The sequence below is a fragment of the Juglans regia genome, chromosome 7 (assembly GCF_001411555.2).
Source record: "Juglans regia cultivar Chandler chromosome 7, Walnut 2.0, whole genome shotgun sequence".
Taxonomy (NCBI): Eukaryota; Viridiplantae; Streptophyta; class Magnoliopsida; order Fagales; family Juglandaceae; genus Juglans; species Juglans regia.
Genome location: NC_049907.1, coordinates 43,932,807 through 43,945,849, shown reverse-complemented (window position 1 = coordinate 43,945,849; position 13,043 = coordinate 43,932,807). Strand labels below are relative to the sequence as shown.

Here is a 13,043-nt window from a genome sequence, read left to right as displayed (position 1 = left end):
TGGGCTTGTGTCCTGGTAAGTCAGCAACAGTGTCAAGGGGCTATCCTGGCTTGTCAGCGACAGTGGCAAGGCATGGGCAGCTTGGCCATGGGCCACTTTTCTTGGGGTTCTAACATTCCCCCTCCTTTCAAGCACATCCTTGCCCTCAAGGATCAAATGTGAAAATCTCAGCCCCAAGTCATCATAATCCTCCCAAGTAGCCTCTTCCCTTGGCACTCCTCTCCATTGAATCAACACTTGCCACACCTTCCTCCTTTTCCTCCCCCTTGTTACAACTCTATTGTTAAGTGCTTCTTTTGGTTGCAAAAGCATTCTTCCTTCATCATCAAAGCAAGGCAACCCCTCTACAATGAGCCTAGGGTCCCCAATCCTCTTCTTTAACACTGTTACATGAAAAACCGGGTGGAGTTTTGATGTTGGAGGAAGTTCCAACCTATAAGCCACTTCTCCCAACCTCTCTATCACCTTGAAAGGCCCATACCTTTTGGATAGTTCAAACTAAGCTTCTTTCTCAAGGTCTTTTGCCCATATGGTTGTAACTTCAAGTACACATAATCCCCCACTTCGAAGGCAACTACACGCCTTAGATATTGCTCAAGTGCCCTATTTACCACCTCGGTTTGAGGATGGTAAGGAGAACTCGCCTTCAATTTGCTCCCTTGTAACTCAAAAAGTCCCTTCCAAAAGGTGCTCATGAACACCCTATCTCTATCGGTCACAATACTCTTAGGAAACCCATGGAGCTTCACAACATTGTCAACAAATGTCACCATGTAAGGATGCTTGAGAGGAATGAAATGAGCATACTTACTAAGGCGGTCCACCACCATCAAAATCACCTCATAGCCACTACAAATAGGTAGCCCTTCCATAAAGTCCATTGTCAAGTCCTCCCAAATTAAGTTTGGAATTGGCAATGGTTGTAAGAGCCCAAATGGAGGTCTTGTATCATACTTGACCTTTTGACAAACATCACTCTCAGCCACTAGCTTCTTCACCGCCTTCTTAAGTCCTTCCCAATAAAAGAAGTGTTTCACCCTTATGTATGTTCTCAACCACCCCGAGTGTCCCCCCTTCCTAGAATTTAGGGATTAAAAAATGGAAGATTGGGTTTGGATCCTAAATTATAGGACTTGCATATGGGGTTGGGGTTTTCGGCTATGGCAATTGGGATGGATGAATGGTTATATTAGGAAATATGATAATATGAGGAATAAAAAATATAGGATGAGGTTAGGATATGTTTGATATGCGAGAAAGTACAAGAAAATATATGAACATGCAAGAAAATATATGAGCAAGGATAGATAATTGGATGTTAAATGGAGAAATACTCATAAGATAATCATGGAATCACCACCTATTCACGAATTGCAAGGTGATGCTCTCTCCTTGGGATTCATGAACTTCACCCAAGAAGCCCAAGTGCAAAAGTACCGAAAAATGTCAAGAACAACTCAAACCATGCACAAGGAAAATGTTGGCATGATGCGCGCAGGCAGGGTGTTAGGGACCTCGGTCAAGTCCCTAAACACTATGTTCTCCATGCCAATAGGGTTGATGTGATGACCGAACCTTCGTTCCTCTCTTGCTTGATTCTCGAACAATGGTGGTCAAGGTGACCACTTGGATGAGATTTGGTTAAGTGTTTAGGCTAGGTTGGATGTATGAGATGGTAAAAAGGGTTGGTAAAGTGTATGGAGGCAAGGGTGAAAAGTGGAGCACGGTAATAGGGTAGAATGAGGTTAGCGCCACTTTGGATTAGGTTAGGTTTGGAAGTAAGGAGGTGGGCGGCTAGGGTTTGTGTTTAGGGTTTAGGAACTAGGGCAAGGCTTTGGGCGGCTAGGGTTGGCCGAACAAGCTTTGGGGAATGATTGATGGAAGTTCCTAAAATCAAGGAATTCAAATGAGATGATTTGGCCGAATGGGGTAAGTCTTTGGGTCAACTAGGAATTCCTAAATTATAGGAATCCTAGTTTGGAAAGTGGAGTGGGCGGCTAGGGTTATTCCCAATTAGGGAAGTGTTGGCCGAATGATAAGTGAGCACTATGGAGAATGATGTTCGGCAACTAGGGTTGGAAGAGTCCAACAATTTATGGAAAGGAGACTAACACTAGGTTAGTCAACTTTTATGAGTAAAATGGATTGAATAGCCGAAATTGTGGATGAACACCAAGAACAATTTGAAAAACACTCAAGAACACAAGTAAGAACACTTGTGCCTTGAATAATAAAAATGAACAATAAGATAATTCAACCTTGATTCACGAGTTGCACAAGTATTGAATAAACCTCATATATTGATAAACCAACTTGGATTCATGAATTGAACCAAGTTGCAAGAACAAGATAATCGAACTACACTTATTCAAAGAATTGCAAAGTGTAATCCTCTTCTTAGGATCAACGAATATCACCCAAAAAGCCCAAGTGCAAAGGTACCGAAAATGATCTCTCAAACAATAGTTCCCTCACTAAGAGTTTTGCCAAAAGATGTGAATGAAATGACTAAGAGTCCTATTTATAAGTTACAACTTGGAAACTCCCAATAGGTCCCTTGAAAGTAAATAATAATTAAATAAATAGAGAAAACAATAAGATAGAGCCATGGACTAAACCATGGTGTGACATGCACGGGCCCATGGTGGGCTAAGTGATTGCATGTTGGTTGGTCCATGGCTAAGTGGTTCGGCATGGCCCAAGCTGGTGGCTTGGGCGTTGGCTGCATGGCACGGGCTGGAGCCGTGCACTGGATGGCATGCCTGGTGGGCATGCCTGGTGCAAGGCACGGGCTGGAGCCGTGCGCTGGATGGCAAGCCGTGGGGCGTGCCATAGCCTTGCTGGTGTGCGGCAGGATGGGCGTGGGCATGCTGGCGTGAGGCAGGAGGGCCATGGGCACGCAAGCGTGCAGCAAGGTAAGTCTGGGTGTGCGCGCACGCGGGGGCTGGACTGCCTGTGCGGCGCATGGGCGCCCGCATGGTCTTGCGGCACAAAGGCGCGCGCAGGGCCACGCGGCCCACTGATGTGCTCACGGGCCTGCGCACTGGGAAGCGTCTGGGCTTGTGGCCCGCTGGGGTGCATGATGCCGCGTGCATGGGCGCGCGGTGTTGTGCTGCGCCCATGGGCGTGCGGCCCCCTGATGTGCGTGATGCCGTGTGCATGGGCGCGCGGTGCTGTCCTGTGCTCATGCTAGCCTCGCTAGCCCCCATGCTGGGTGCCCCGTGGGTGCCATCGCGCGGGCCAAGGCATGCATGCATGCTGGGCGCCCCGTGCGTGTCACCCCACGAGCCAAGGCATGGTTGTGGGCTAGCCAAGGTGTATGTCCCCACCATGACTAGGGCATGTGCGGCCCCTCTAGAGGCAACTCGACGTGGGGGTCTAACACAGGGCCTGGGCATGGCCTGTTGCTGCGTCTTAACCGTGCCAACTCATGCCAACATGTTCCCTATTGCCACATTGCATTCCTTAAAAAAATCAAAACAAAACAAGAAAATTAAATTAAATTAAAAAAGAAGTGTAAAACTCCTCCAGCCAAGGCATGGATCCACTTGTTCCCTTGGGATGGATCATGAGATATGGGCTAATTTTGTATTTACCATATTTAGCAAATCCATCAGCTCAGTACAAAATACAGCATCATGGTTACAACATGAGCAAAACAGGCATCTTACTGATTTGGAGTCTAATATAGTGGTAAATATGATGCTGTAAATATTAGAAAATATAGGAGAATTTGCTTTGGGCATTACTAAATGTGCTAAATATGTTGCTGTAAATCAGCATCGGGGTTGGTAAATGATTGTAATGCTTTGATCAAATTTTATGGTTACATGAAAATCTTGGATGGAGCACCATACTTGGTATTGACTCAGTGCTGAACTCCTATTTTCAGATTTATTGGCAAGTTAGTAGGTCGTTACTATGACAGCCATGGAAACCCAACAAAATATTTGAAAGGAGTTGAAGTGAAGGCTGCGAGAGGTGCACAGCTTTTGGAGAAACAGAAGATTGAAGAAGCCAAACAACTCAGTTGCAATTCGAGGTGGAGCCAGGACAGTGGAGGAGAGGTATGCGTTTTCATGATTGACTTGGAAGCAATATCTTACTGCTATTCTAACTGTTGTGTATTCGTCTCAGTTTTGATAATACATGTCAGGCAGATTGTGGAGTTAGTAACTATCTCGTCAAAAATAGTTATTAAATGACTCAGACGTTTCATGATAATTGAACTGACATTTTAATGTTCTATGAGTTATATCTCTTATTATGATTTTGTGTTAGGTTTGGTGCGATGTTGGCGTCCCAAGGTTAGTCCAGAGGCCACTGGAAATTGCTTTGACTGGGAAGATGAGTAAGCGCTGTGTTTGCTTTAAAGAGGATCAACTGGACCAGCCAGGGCTGGAAGTTTATGATGGATGTGACTTCCTTGCCATGACTTGCCGAGTTTAAGTTAGGTTGTAATGGTTTTACTAGCAGAGATAAGGTTAAATCTTTTCCTGAATCTATAAACAAGTCTTTCATAGTTTTTTTTTTTTTTTTTTTTTTAATAAAAAAAAAAGAAGGTAAAAAATATCAAAGACATAATAACACAAGATTACATCCTTAGGACAATTTGTGACTACATGAGCTCTACCTTTAATTTTTTTCTTTAAAGCCATATGGGAATGCCTTTTCACTGTTATATCTCTCTTTAACAGATTTGTGATTTTTGATTAGCATGCTTAATGTCATAACATTGTGGAATTACTTGCCCTTGCTTGAAACAGATGATAACCCTTTACTCAATAATCTCTCAACGTAGCCATCTTTGTGAGAGTTTCGTGACTGATGCTCCCCAGAGATTGATCACTAAAGAAGTTGATATTTCTGATTGTCTTAGATCCACGTATTGAAAAGAGGAGCATGCTTCCCAGGAATACTTTTTTGATTGGCATTGGTTGTCCTGAATAAAGTCCTACTAATCTCAGAGTTGCTTGGGTCTTCGACTCTTCATTAAAAGTTTTTTTGCAAGGGCATCTCGGATAATTCAATGAAAAACATCCCTAATCTGATTGCTCTTAAAATTTATTTGCACTTTAGGTTTCTAGGATTAAACCAAAGGGAGCACACCATCAAGGCTCTATGATTACTGAGTTTTTCTCCAAGTATAAATAATATGGAGCGACCATCAGAGTATTCCTGGTCCTTCACCATCTGTAGCATTCATTCTCTCATATTTTTCTGTGGGATTGGAAGTGAGTCTCTACCGAATCATAAATTTACTATCTTTAATGTTCAAAATGCACTCATCTTCACCCGGTTTAAAATCCCCATTTCTAAATCTAACAGCTATGTTGAAATTTCCTTATTTACTCAGTTTACTTGTTATCTTCCTGTTTGTGCCGATCCGTGGAGAGCTAGAAATTGTTTGTTAGATCTGCATGAGAGCCTTTTAACAAGATGTCTCCATTATTTTCTTGACTGGAATACCCTAAGTTGTGTTATATTACCATGAAATCTGGATTTATGCATATCAAATTGTTATAAACTTGGACCATGCAGCATGCTTTTGGCAATTAAAAAGAAAAGAAAAGAAATGATGTCAAATTATAGAAGCAGCAACGTGGGAACAAGCAGAGCATGAATGTACATGGTTTTGAAATACTAGCTGGAGGTTTCACAGTTAGTATCCCAACAGGGCACCCCAGACCCCTTTCGAGCTAGTATTGTGCTACGACACCAAAGACATTTGTCGGGCTAGTACTTGTACAAACATGTCTTATTGTCGTAAAAAACGAAGACCACACGCTCTATTCTAGTCCCTTTTTTCTTTTTACATATTTCGACTTCTACATGCATCCCAAACGACTTTTCAACCTATACTACATCTCCTATGGTCAATGAGAGTACAAATAGCAAGAACTTGTGTTTTCTTTATATATTAGCAAGAAATTTGTTGTTCTTACATAAAGTAGATTATATTTTGCATATAATCCTCTTCTAGGCATAACTTGGAATGTAATGAGTAGAGTTTGTCTTAGAAATATTCACCCTTTGAAGACTCTACTTGGAAACCTCCTCCTTGGTATTAGAACTCATTATCTTTGCTCTTACACTCTCAAGAACACTCTTTGTCAGAACTTGGACCAAGTTTTGAGAGGAGACAAAATTTTGAAAGAATGGCTTGGGAGTCGAGTACTATTTGCAGGCAATATTTTGCATGAACGCCCATATGGAGGGCACTAAGGTCCGGACATATCCGTTCTACCACGCTGCAAACACCATACCAGCATTACCACACTACGATCGAACACCATATATGATTTGAGCGATCTCGAGTCTTGTACGTCTGGACAAGTAAATCTCCAGATTTGACTTTGTTTGGTGTGAGCTGCAAAGTTTGATGGCTTAAAACTTTTAAGAATTTTTCATAATTAAGTTTTTTTTCTCTAATTCGGAATTTTCTTAGTGTTAAAAATTTCGTTCTTGAGCTATTGCATTTTGGCCTCATAAAAATTTCGTTCTTGAAATTTGCTAATATGTTTGTAATAGATAGTACTAGCCAAGTATTTTAGCTCAGGTGGATGGAGGGTTGTGCTCAATGGGATCGATGGTGGTCAATTGTATCCCATCTATATTGACCTGTGGGGGGATCAGTTGGTACCCATGTGGCCATGTTCCATTCCTTGGGATGGACTCTAGGACCTCCGCCCATTCTTGTTGTTGAGGTCCTCTAAGTCAGTGCTCGTGGTCGTAAAGCAGACGGAGATGTTGTCAGGCAAACCAAAGGGCACGTTGTCCCCAACATAGTAGTCGATAGAGCTGCCACTATAATATTCGTTGCTCCAGTTACACACTCTCAGCCATCCAAAAACTAGTGGACCACCGTATGCATGATCCAGTTGCCTTCTAAGTCTTGCAGTATGGCTATTATTTGATGGCCTCCTCAAGGAAGATGAAGCGACAGAAATGGCCAAGTAATTGACATCTTCAAATTGGGAAAGATTGCTTTCATTTATGCTATATCATGTGACAGTGCGCACGTTTTTGTTCCCTTGGTCACGATTACGAGTAATGCCCTTTAGTGTGACTTTGTTTCAAAAACACTTAAGGCTACCCTTAACCATCTTTCACTTTAAACTTCTCTAGCTTCCTCCAGCAAAGAGACAAGTCCTACGGCTTGACACCTTTACATTCTCGTTTGAGGTCGTTGATAGTCCAGTGCCAACCCAAAGGACATCACTCCATTCTACAACATTTCAAAGTGACTAGAGGAGTTCAATTGGGATAATTCCCCATCTCAACTTAGGATCGTGATCCAACACTCATGACATTTTTATGTAAAAACATGCAATTTTGATGTACATGCTCACCATTGACAAGTGTGTAGGCAAAATCATACGATTATTTCATGAATGATAATAAAAATGGAGCTTCTCAATATCATCTATAATATGTAGTCATATATTATATGATCACTGAGAGTGGTTTTAGGGTAACTTACCTGGAATGACTAAATTGATTGAGGCATTGATTTGTTTGTAGTTTACGAGGAAATGTGGTTTAGTTAGGCTAATGCATAGGATGATGAATTTCTAAAGAGTGTTAAAAAAACTCTAATAAGTTGATCGAGACCCATTGAATTTGTAAACGTGCCCTTGAGGAAGGTTAAATTTGACTGAGGCCCTTGATTTTCAATTATTTGCAGATTCAGCCCTTAACTATTCTATATTTTACATTGCCCTAGAACTTCAAGATGGGCTTATTTTTGGATATATTTCCAACTAACCCTTGAAAACCACCCCATCACCCCAAAACCGAACCTACCATTTCATTGCTTTTAGGCCATTTTCTTTCCAACTTTGTTCTCTTCACCTTGAGAAGCATTCCTTGAAAAATATCCCCCTTAATTAGCACTAAAGACATAACTCTACCCATGTTGAGGCCTATAACTTAACCCATTTCTAAGTCATGGAAAAATACCATTCACGATTTATGGAGTCAAAGCTGAAATGATACAAAGGTCCAACCATATATTTTTCGACACAAGTCCTCCTTCGATAAACCATCAAAACTCCTCTTGATGAACACATTTTAATACGTTCTAAGCCAACATTTCTGCATCCCACCCCAAAATAATTTTTAAACAAAAATCCAATCAAGGCTCAAGTTTCTTGCAAATTCTACTTATGTGCACACATATACATAGAACCCGAATTTATCTTAGGTTTAAATCAAACCTTTGCTTCACCATGCATGTCAAAATACACACTTGTACAAGGGTCCCTCCATTTAAATTATTGATAACTACTCTACACATCTTCTTTACAAACACACATGATATATAAAATCAAGGATAGAGCCCGAAACTAACCTATTAAACCAAACTTTTGACTCCCAAACAAACCAAGGCACACACAAGCATAGGTCAATCATCACATGAATCATCATCCTTCAAGACCCTAAACCAATTTCACAATTATCATATAATTAATTGAGAAATCAAATAAATCAATCTCTAAAAGCATACATTTTTTTTCTCAACCAAACACCCATTTAAGCTCTCTAAAAAGAATAAACATCAAGTGTCACAAAGCGTCAAACATATTTTCACAAATCACTAAACCAACAATGCAAGGATTCAAAACATCTCACACCAAAGCCATAACTTTTCTGAACAATCATCTAGCATTAATGAAAGTATAAACACGATGTTCTCTAGAGATCGGTCACCATGAAATCATCCACACAACTGAAACTATCACTGACCCAAAAACAAGTTCGATTGTCATTAATGACCTTAAGAGAGTGTAGTAAGAGAATTGTGGGACATGGTGAGTGTTTCCTTCACTTATCATATGTCTCGGCTTGACCTCATTCAAAACTGAGGCATTTTGACTTGATGAGTCTTATTCTGTCTATCCCCTTTCTTCTGATGCATGTGTGGTTCTGGCTCCGACTTTCCTAATGTATCTAATGACCTTTTGCTTGATCTGCTCGACACTGGCGTACCTTTCCTAACTATTGAGTCTGGACCCGACTTCCTAAGGTATCTAATAACCTTGATTCTGGCCCCGACTTCCTACTCACATTATGCTCTTTATGATCTCGTCTTATGATTCAAATGCAAATATCCAACTTCTAGATATCAGTAGTTATCCGGTCATACCCAAACTGTAATATCCCAGAGGGATAGGAGAGAGGTGTAAGCACCGCGAGGTGTCAAGTGATCTCATACTAAACGAAACTATTTTCACTTTCCATAATTAAAATGAAAGAAAGTAAACCTATTTTAAACCTAAAGAAGCGCTTCTCTATTTCACTTCTAGTGTACTGCTTCATTTTCTTTGTTTAAGGCCCTCGTTCTACACGGAACTTCATCAGACATAAGAGTAAGCACATTCATTAAAGGAGCAGAATAATTCATAGGAGGGAGACTTTGGAAGAGATACTAAAAGTATATGAACTTAACGACCTATTAACTAAAATGCGAAGGACCGATTTCATATAAGCATATCGAAATAGATTGAGAAGTGTTGGGTTAATACTCATGAAGCCCACAAAGGTCCATTAAGAATATTGATCAATGGTTCAAAGTAGGAAACAAAATCTTGCCTCCGTGAAACGCAATACTTTATACATAAGGAGAAAATATTGCCAAAAAAATCATTATAAAAATGAGAATAGTACCTGGTATTGGGAATTTTGTGGCTTAAATCATTGCATCATAAGAGTATTATTGAAGAAATACGTTGACTTAAGCATTGGAGCAGTATCCTGTCGAACCACTTATAGAAAGTTTTTTGTGCTAAGTGTACTTTATTGTAGTATTCTTTTTCAAGTAACATGACATTTAAAAGCTACATAAAAAAGTAGAGATGTATACGTGTCATGGGCTGAGAAGATGCTGGAGTGGAAGGGTTGCTATTGTGGAAGGGTTGTAGTCTGCGTAGGGTTTATGGCAGTGGGCAAGGTGTTAGTGGATGGAGGTGGTTCTGTGTGTTTGAAGACAGAAAAGGAAGGTGGTTAATGCTGCAAAGGGAAGGTGATAGTTGTTTGTTGTATTCGAAGAACAAACTTGGAACGATGTCGTATTATATAGAATTAGTTAGTTGTTTCTTTAGTAGAACGTTGTCGTTTAGCACTTTTCCTTCTTATTAATTGTAACGCAGTCATTTCTTACTTACTGAAAGTGTAAGTGATGTTGTTAAACACTGTCGTTTCATATGAATACTCAGTATAAATAAAGATGGTTGGAGGGAAAAGCTCATAACCGAAAAGTACATTCAGCAACTGGATTCTTCTTCTTCACTCATCAATCATTCTCTCTTCTTCTCATATTTCTGGAGAGTGACTCTCTCGAAGTAGTCAGTTTGGGTCCATTACAGTTGGTATCAGCCATGGCAGAGGGAATGCATTCGTATGCTCAAATAGTTGATTCAAGGAATCACTTGCGGCAGCAACAGGAACAACAACAAAATCAAATCGAAGATGTGGTTTGTTTGTTGTTGAAACAACAAGAGGCGGCACGATTGGAAAGGGAAACAGAAGATATAAAGTTTCAGGAGGATTTACAACAAATCTCAAAGATTTCTTGTCAAGATTCTGAGGATCTTGGTAATAGACGTCAAGATAATCAAGATCAACAAACGCTGCACAGAAATGAAGATATGTAGGATGGCATGGGGGAAGTGCACCATAGAGAACTTGTGGACAGAGGTTTTGTAAGAGGGATTAAACTAGAATTTCCTAGGTTTCGTGGTGGTAATCCATCACTATGGATTTATCATGCAAATCAGTACTTTCTATATCACCAAGTCCCACCTGGCCAACGTATTTTCATTACTTCTTTCCACATGGATGATGAAGCTCTGGTATAGTTCCAGGATGCCAGTGAGGCAGGAACCTTTCATTCTTGGGAGGACTTCATCAAAGCTGTTCAGATCCGTTTTGGATCTACTCCATACGATGATCCTATGGAGTCACTTACTCGACTCAAGCAGGTTAGTACAGTTAATGATTACAAAGCTGAATTTGAGATTCTTTCCACTCGTATTAAAGGCTTGTATGAGAAAAACAAGTTGAGCTATTTTTTGAGTGGCCTACGTGATGAGACTAGATTACCTGTTAGGATGCTGAATCCTTCATCTTTGAATGATGCTTTTGGCTTAGCCAAAATTCAAGAACAATATGTGGTGAGTATAAGGAAACCTTGGAGAAATTCACTTACTGATTTGAGTAAGTTTAGTCCAGAGTCGAGTCTGTTAAAGCCTGGACAAACTCCTTCAATTTTATGAGCATCGAGAGTTTCACCTTTAGCTAGGCTTCCTTATCATAAGGTTTCTGAGTCTCAAATGGTGGAAAGGCGTAAAAAATTCCTTCGTTATTTTTGTGATGATAAATGGAAACTAGGTCATAAATGTGCAAGGACAAAAGTATTCTTACTAGAAGGTATGGAATTTGGCGAGTCAAGTGCTAAAGAAAATACCGATGTTATTGGTGAGGTGGTTGTTGAACCTGTGGAAGTTGAAGCTGAGATGGCTTCTATTTCATTACAGTCTATGGTAGGTGGAGGAGGACCTAAGACCATGAGACTTATTACTTGTATTGGCAAGAAGAAGTTGGTAATTTTAATTGACATTGGCAGTACACATAATTTTGTGGACACTGTAGTTGCTGCTCGATGTAAATTGCATGTGCAACTTGGCCAGGCTATTAGTGTTAAGGTGGCTAATGGTCAGCTCATTGATAGTACTGGGAAGTGTGTGGCTGTGCCTTTGTCGATTCAAGGCATACCTTTCATAGTTGATTTTTTTACACTTCCTTCGGGAGGATGTGATGCAGTTCTTGGCATACAATGGTTATCTATATTGAGTCCTATTCTCTGGGACGTTGTTAATATGAGTATGCAGTTTCAGTGTGATGGCCAGAAGGTTTCCTTAAAAGGTTTGACAGTATCTCAGTCAAATCTTATTGATGATGATGAGTCATTTGAGACTTTTGGCTGTGGAAGTAAGCGAATTTTTCTACAGATAGTTGCTTGTAGCTCCATTGAACCTTCATCATTGCAGGATGAACAAGTGCAGCAGCTTTAACAGCAGTATAAGGAAGCTTTTAATGAACCTGCTGGATTGCCACCCAATAGGTCTCATGATCACAAGATTAATTTGAAACAAGAAACTTCTGCTATCAGTGTTAGGCCCTATAGATATCCATTTGATCAGAAAATAGAAATTGAAAAAATTGTTAAGGAGCTCTTGAATTCTGGGGTTAGTAGGCCTAGTCAGTCACCTTTCTTCTGTCCTGTTTTGCTAGTCAGGAAGTCTGATGGCACATGGAGAATGTGCATTGATTATAGGGCCTTAAATGAAGCCTCTATTAAAGACAAATACCCCATTCCTATTGTGGATGAGCTCTTGGATGAACTTTCAGGTTCTACAATTTTTTCTAAATTGGATCTTAGGGCAGGTTATCATCAGATACGCATGAGGGATGAGGATGTTGATAAGACTGCATTCAGAACTCTTGAAGGGCATTATGAATTTCTTGTAATGCCCATTGGTCTCACTAATGCCCCTTCAACATTTCAAGGCCTCATGAATGAAGTTTTTAGGCCATTCCTTAGACAGTTTGTGATTTTTTTCTTTGATGACATACTAGTTTACAGCAAGGACATGTCATCTCATTTGGATCATCTTTCTACTGTTTTGCAAACTTTACAGCATCATCAACTTTATGCTAAACAATCTAAGTGTAAATTTGCATGTCAAGAAATAGAATATTTGGGCCATTTGATTTCAAATGAAGGAGTGAGGGCAAACCCTAAAAAGTTGGAGTCTGTGGTTACTTGGCCAATACCTAAAAACCTAAAGTCATTAAGGGGTTTTTTAGGCTTGACAGGTTACTATAGAAAATTCATTAGGGGCTATGGTCAAATTTCTGCCCCTTTGACTTCTTTGTTAAAAAAAGATGCTTTTGTTTGGACAAATTCTGCTACTAAGTTTTTTAATGATTTGAAAGTTGCTGTCACTAGACCTCATGTTCTTGCCTTGCCTGACTTCACC

At 40.2% G+C, this 13,043-nt stretch overlaps 1 long non-coding RNA gene across 1 annotated transcript; it reads left to right on the top strand.

Moving 5' to 3' along the window:
• Nucleotides 1-3,871: 3,871 nt before the first annotated feature.
• Nucleotides 3,872-4,657, top strand: LOC108985827. Its single transcript, XR_001995259.2, has 2 exons — nucleotides 3,872-4,067; nucleotides 4,282-4,657. It is a non-coding gene; the product is annotated as an uncharacterized LOC108985827 (long non-coding RNA).
• Nucleotides 4,658-13,043: the final 8,386 nt, after the last annotated feature.